This window comes from Neodiprion virginianus, chromosome 7 (assembly GCF_021901495.1).
Source record: "Neodiprion virginianus isolate iyNeoVirg1 chromosome 7, iyNeoVirg1.1, whole genome shotgun sequence".
Taxonomy (NCBI): Eukaryota; Metazoa; Arthropoda; class Insecta; order Hymenoptera; family Diprionidae; genus Neodiprion; species Neodiprion virginianus.
The window spans coordinates 10,451,722-10,459,844 of NC_060883.1; positions in this window are offsets into that span (position 1 = coordinate 10,451,722).

Sequence of the window (8,123 nt, forward strand, 5' to 3'; positions counted from 1 at the left end):
GCGGGAGGTGTTGAAGGGCGTCCCGCAGTCGATCTGAGGCCGTGGGGACACGTGTTGGGCACGGTCACAGTCGAGCAAAAGGCAATGCGCGTCGTCCCAGAGTCGATCAGTGGCAGGAAGGACTGGTCACAAGCATCGCTAGAGTGGAGCAGAGAGCGTTAAAGGGCGTCCCGAAGTCGATCCGAGGCCGTATCGACACGTGTTAGGCACGGTCCCAGTCGAGAAAAAGGCAATGCGCGTCATCCCCGCGTTGGTTCACGGCAGTGTTGACTTGACCCGAGCATCATTAAAGGGAGCAGGAGGCGTTGGAGGGTGTCCCGCAGTCGATCTGATGCCGTGAGGACACGTGTTAGGGACGGTCACAGTCAAGCAGAAGGCAATGCGCGTTGTCGCTGAGTCGATCGGAGGCAGTAGGGACCCGACACGTGCATTGTTGGAGCGCAGCGGAAGGTGTTGAAGGGCGTCCCGCAGTCGATCTGAGGCCGTGGGGCCACGTGTTGGGCACGGTCACAGTCGAGCAAAAGGCTATGCGCGTCGACCCAGAGTCGATCGGAGGCAGTGGGGACTCGTGATGGGCACGGTCGCAGTCGAGCAAAAGGCTAAGCGCGTCGTCCTAGAGTCGATCGGAGGCAGTAAGGACTGGACACAAGCATCGCTAGAGTGAAGCGAGAGGCGTTGAGGGGCTTCCCGCAGTCGACAGGGGGCCGTGTGGACACGCGTCAGGCACGGTCACAGTCGGGCAAAAGACAATGCGCGTCAATCCAGAGTCGATTGGTGGCAGTGGGGACTCGACACGAGCATCGTTAGAGTGGAGCAAGAGGCGCTGGAGGGCGTCCCGCAGTCGATCAAAGGCTGTGTGGTCACGTGTTAGGCACAGTCAAAGTCAAGCAAAAGGCAATGCGCGTTGTCCCTGAGTCGATCGGTGGCGGTGGGGACCCGACACGTGCATCGTTGGAGTGAAGCGGGAGGTGTTGAAGGGCGTCCCGCAGTCGATCTGAGGCCGTGGGGACACGTGTTAGGCACGGTCACAGTCGAGCGAGAGGCAATGCGCGTCGTCCATGAGTGATCGGTGTCAGTGGGAACCCGACACGTGCATTGTTGGAGTGCAGCGGGAGGTGTTGAAGGGCGTCCCGCAGTCGATCTGAGGCCGTGGGGACACGTGTTGGGCACGGTCACAGTCGAGCAGATGGCAATGCGCGTCGTCCCACAGTCGATCAGAGGCCGTGGGAACACGTGTTGGGCACGGTCACAGTCGAGCAAAAGGCAATGCGCGTCGTCCCAGAGTCGATCAGTGGCAGGAAGGACTGGACACAAGCATCGCTAGAGTGGAGCAGAGAGCGTTAACGGGCGTCCCGAAGTCGATCCGAGGCCGTATCGACACGTGTTAGGCACGGTCCCAGTCGAGAATAAGGCAATTCGCGTCATTTCCGCGTTGGTTCACGGCAGTGTTGACTTGACCCGAGCATCGTTAAAGGGAGCAGAAGGCGTTGGAGGGTGTCCCGCAGTCGATCTGATGCCGTGAGGACACGTGTTAGGGACGGTCACAGTCGAGCAGAAGGCAATGCGCGTTGTCGCCGAGTCGATCGGTGGCTGCGGGGACCTGACACGTGCATCGTAGGAGTGAAGCGGGAGGTGTTGATGAGCGTCTCGACGTCGATCGGAAGATGTGGGGACACGCGTTAGGCACGTTTGCAGTCTAGCAAAAGGCAATGCGCGTCGCACTGGAGTCGATCGGTGGCAGTAGGGACCCGACACGAGCATCGTCAGAGTGAAGCAAGAGGCGTTGAAGGGCTTCCCGCAGTCGATAGGGGGCCGTAGGGACACGTGTTAGGCACGGTCACAGTCGAGGAAAAGGCGATGCGCGTCGTCCCAGAGTCGATCGGAGGCAGTGGGGACCCGACACGTGCATTGTTGGAGCGCAGCGGAAGGTGTTGAAGGGCGTCGCGCAGTCGATCTGAGGCCGTGGGGACACGTGTTGGGCACGGTCACAGTCGAGCAAAAGGCTATGCGCGTCGACCCAGAGTCGATCAGAGGCAGTGGGGACTCGTGATGGGCACGGTCGCAGTCGAGCAAAAGGCTATGCGCGTCGTCCCAGAGTCGATCGGAGGCAATAAGGACTGGACACAAGCATCGCTAGAGTGAAGCGAGAGGCGTTGAGGGGCTTCCCGCAGTCGATAGGGGGCCGTGTGGACACGCGTCAGGCACGGTCACAGTCGGGCAAAAGACAATGCGCGTCAATCCTGAGTCGAATGGTGGCAGTGGGGACTCGACACGAGCATCGTTAGAGTGGAGCAAAAGGCGCTGGAGGGCGTCCCGCAGTCGATCTGAGGCCGTGAGGACACGTGTTAGGCACGGTCACAGTCGAGCGAAAGGCAATGCGCGTCGTCCATGAGTCGATCGGTGGCAGTGGGAACCCGACATGTGCATTGTTGGAGTGCAGCGGGAGGTGTTGAAGGGCGTCCCGCAGTCGATCTGAGGCCGTGGGGACACGTGTTAGGCACGGTCACAGTCGAGCGAGAGGCAATGCGCGTCGTCCATGAGTGATCGGTGTCAGTGGGAACCCGACACGTGCATTGTTGGAGTGCAGCGGGAGGTGTTGAAGGGCGTCCCGCAGTCGATCTGAGGCCGTGGGGACGAGTGTTGGGCACGGTCACAGTCGAGCAGATGGCAATGCGCGTCGTCCCACAGTCGATCGGAGGCCGTGGGAACACGTGTTGGGCACGGTCACAGTCGAGCAAAAGGCAATGCGCGTCGTCCCAGAGTCGATCGGTGGCAATGTGGACTTGACGCGAGCATCGTCAGAGTGGAGCAGGAGGCGTTGGATGGCCTCCCGCAGTCAATCGGAAGCCGTGGGGACACGCGTTAGGCACGGTTGCAGTCTAGCAAAAGGCAATGCGCGTCGCACTAGAGTCGATCGGCGGCAGTAGGGACACGACACGAGCATCGTTAGAGTAAAGCGAGAGGCGTTGAAGGGCTTCCCGCAGTCGATAGGGGGCCGTGTGGACACGCGTCAGGCACGGTCACAGTCGGGCAAAAGACAATGCGCGTCAATCCAGAGTCGATTGGTGGGAGTTGGGACCCGACACAAGCATCGTTGGAGTGGAGCAGGAGGCGTCGGTGGGTGTCCCGCAGTCGATCTGAGGCCGTAGGGACCCGTGTTACGCACGGTCACAGTCGAGCGAAAGGCAATGCGCGTCGTCCCAGAGTCGATCGGTGGGAGTGGGGACTCGACACGAGCATGGTTAGAGTGAAGCAGGTGGCGTTGGAGGGCGTCCCGCAGTTGACCCGTGGCCGTGGCGACACGTGTTAGGCACAGTCACAGTCGAGCAAAAGGCAATGCGCGTCGTCCGAGAGTCGATCAGTGGCAGTAAGGACTGGACACAAGCATCGCTAGAGTGGAGCAGAGAGCGTTAAAGGGCGTCCCGAAGTCGATCCGAGGCCGTATCCGACACGTGTTAGGCACGGTCCCAGTCGAGAAAAAGGCAATGCGCGTCATCCCCGCGTCGGTTCACGTCAGTGTTGACTTGACCCGAGCATCGTTAGAGTGGAGCAGGGGGCGTTGGAGGGCGTCCCGCAGTCGATCTGAGGCGGTAGTGACACGCGTTAGGCACGGTTGCAGTCTAGCAAAAGGCAATGCGCGTCGCACTAGAGTCGATCGGCGGCAGTAGGGACACGACACGAGCATCGTTAGAGTAAAGCGAGAGGCGTTGAAGGGCTTCCCGCAGTCGATAGGGGGCCGTGTGGACACGCGTCAGGCACGGTCACAGTCGAGCAAAAGGCAATGCGCGTCGTCCCCGCGTTGGTTCACGGCAGTGTTGACTTGACCCGAGCATCGTCAAAGGGAGCAGGAGGCGTTGGAGGGTGTCCCGCAGTCGATCTGATGCCGCGAGGACACGTGTTAGGGACGGTCACAGTCGAGCAGAAGGCAATGCGCGTTGTCGCTGAGTCGATCGGTGGCAGTGGGGACCCGACACGTGCATCGTTGGAGTGAAGCGGGAGGTGTTGATGAGCGTCTCGACGTCGATCGGAAGCCGTGAGGACACGCGTTAGGCACGGTTGCAGTCTAGCAAAAGGCAATGCGCGTCGCACTAGAGTTGATCGGTGGCTGTAGGTACCCGACACGAGCATCGTTAGAGTGAAGCGAGAGGCGTTGAAGGGCTTCCCGCAGTCGATAGGGGGCCGTAGGGACACGTGTTAGGCACGGTCACAGTCGAGGAAAAGGCAATGCGCGTCGTCCCAGAGTCGATCGGAGGGAGTGGGGACTCGACACGAGCATCGTTAAAGTGGAGCAGGTGGCGTTGGAGGGCGTCCCGCAGTTGATCCGAGGCCTTAGCGACACGTGTTAGGCACGGTCACAGTCGAGCAAAAGGCAATGCGCGTCGTCCCAGAGTCGATCAGTGGCAGTAAGGACTGGACACGAGCATCGCTAGAGTGGAGCAGAGGGCGTTAAAGGGCGTCCCGAAGTCGATCCGAGGCCGTATCGACACGTGTTAGGCACGGTCCCAGTCGAGAAAAAGGCGATGCGCGTCATCCCCGCGTCGATTCACGGCAGTGTTGTCTTGACCCGAGCATCGTTGAAGGGAGCAGGAGGCGTTGGAGGGTGTCCCGCAGTCGATCTGATGCCGTAAGGACACGTGTTAGGGACGGTCACAGTCGAGCAGAAGGCAATGCGCGTCGTCCCTCAGTCAATCGGTGGGAGTTGGGACTCGACACGGGCAGTGTCGGAGTGAAGCGGAGGGCGACGGTTGGCGTCCCGCAGTCGATCAAAGGCCGTGAGGACACGTGTTAGGCACGGTCACAGACGAGCTAAAGGCAATGCGCGTCGTCCCTGAGTCGATCGGAGGCAGTGGGGACTTGCGTGAGGCACGGTCACAGTCAAGCAAAAGGCAATGCGCGTCGTCCCAGAGTCGATCGGTGGGATTGGGGACTCGACACAAGCATCGTCGGAGTATAGCGGAGCGCGACGTTCAGCGTCCCGCAGTCGATCAGAGGCTGAGTGGACGCGTGTGAGGCACGGTCAAAGTCAAGCAAAAGGCAATGCGCGTCGTCCCAGAGTCGATCGGTGGCAATATGGACTGGACACGAGCATCGTCATGGTGGAGCAGGAGGCGTTGGATGGCCTCCCGCATTCGATCAGAGGCCGTGGGAACACGTGTTGGGCACGGTCACAGTCAAGCAAAAGGCAATGCGCGTCGTCCCAGGGTCGATTCGCGGCGGCGTCGATTCGACACGAGCATGACGTAAATCGAGCTGAAGGCAACTCAGGGCTTTCGGCGGTCGATTTGATGTCCATAGCACATGCGACAAGGACGGTGGAAGTCGCATAAAAAGCAACGCGTGACGTTCTAGAGTCAATCCGCGGCGGAGGGGACTAAACACGAGCGCGGTCGGAGTCAAGCAACAGGCGGCGCGCGACGTCCCAGAGTCGATCCGTGAGGGCGTCTCATCGACCCGGCCACAGTCAGTGTGCAGCTGAAGGTCATCATGCAGGGCTTCCAACAGTATATCGGAGGCCGTCAAGACATGCGTCAAGCTCGGTCTAGGTTGGGCAAAAGGCAATGCGCGACGTCCCACGGTGGATGCCCGGCTGAGGGGATGAGACGCAAGCGCGGTCAGAGTCGCGTGAGAGGGGCATATATATGTATATATATACATATATATTCATATATATTTATATTATAAATCAATGTAATAGAATATAAATGAAGGTAATTAAGGTCAATAATGTAATGAAATGAAAAATGATTATGAATGAAAGAAATTTTAAAAAATTGAAATAGAATAATAAATTAGCGGATAATTAGAAATACTTAGGATTTTCCTAATAATTATACATAATTTTAAAAAATTGAAATAATGTAAGAAAAATTTTTTTTTTCACAATTTCCCTCTATTTTTACGTAAATTGAAAATTATAATATACATATATATATTAATAAATATATGTATATATATATATATATATATATATATATATATACATATGTATTTACATATATATATATATATATATATATATACATATATATATGACTATATATATGTACGAGTATATTATAATTTTCAATTTACTGCTAAAAAAAAGGAAATTGAAATAAAAAAATTTTTTCCGCAATATTTCAATTTTTTAAAATTATGTATAATTATCAGAAAAATCCTAAATATTTTTGATTATTCGCTTATTTTTTTTTTTATTTCATTTTTTTATAATTTTTTCCATTCACAATCATTTTTTATTTTATTACATTATTTACCTCAATTACCTTCATTTATATTTTATTATATTAATGTATAATATAAATATATATAAATATATATATACATATATATGTATATATATATATATATATATATATATATGTATATATATATATATATGAAATTATGTATAATTATTAGAAAAATCCTGAATATTTTCAATTATTCGCATATTTTTTATTTTATTTCATTCTTTTATAATTTTTTCCATTCACAATCATTCTTTATTTTATTACATTATTCACCTCAAATACCTTCATTTATATTCTATTATATTAATGTATAATATAAATATATATGAATATATATATACATATATATGTATATATATATATATATATATATATATATATATATATATATATATATATATATATATATATATATACACATATATATATATATATATATATATATATATACACATATATATATATATATATATATATATATATGTATATATATATTCATATATATTTATATTATACATTAATATAATAGAATATAAATGAAGGTATTTGAGGTGAATAATGTAATAAAATAAAGAATGATTGTGAATGGAAAAAATTATAAAAGAATGAAATAAAATAAAAAATATGCGAATAATTGAAAATATTCAGGATTTTTCTAATAATTATACATAATTTCATATATATATATCATATACATATATATATATATATATATATATATACATATATATGTATATATATATTTATATATATTTATATTACACATTAATAAAATATAAATGGAGGTAATTGAGGTAACTAATGTGATAAAATAAAAAATGATAGTGAATGGAAAGAATTATAAAAAAAATGAAATAAAATAAAAAATATGCGAATAAATAAATATATTCAGGATTCTTCCAATAATTATACATAATTTTGAAAAAATTGAAATAATGTAAGAAAAATTTTTTTTTTTTCAATTTCCCATTTTTTAAAAGTATATTGAAAATTATAATAAACATATGTATATATACATACATATATATATATATATATATATATATATATATATATATATATTTATATACATATATATGTATATATATATTTATATATATTTATATTATACATTAATATAATGGAATATAAATGAAGGTAATTAAGGTGAATAATGTAATAAAATAAAAAATGATTGTGAGTGGAAAAAATTATAAAAAAATTGAATGAAATAAAAAATGAGCGAATAATTAAAAATATTCAAGATTTTTCTGATAATTATACATAATTTTAAAAAATTGAAATATTGTGGAAAAAATTTTTTTTTTTTTCAATCTCCCATTTTTTGAAAGTAAATAAAAAAATTATAATATACATACGTATATATACATACATATTATATATATAAATATATATATATATATATATATATATATATATATATATATATATATATATATATATATATATATATTATATATATATATATATATATATATATATATATATATATATATATATATATATATATATATATATATATATATATATATATATATATATAATATATATATATATATAATATATATATATATATATATATATATATATATATATATACTATATATATATATATATATACTATATATATATATATATATATATATATATATATATATATATATATATATATATATATATATATATATATAATATATATATATATATATATATATATATATATATATATATATATATATATATATATATATAATACTATATATATATATATATATATATATATATATATATATATATATATATATATATATATATATATATATATATATATATATATATATATATATATATATATATATATATATATATATTATATATATATATATATATATA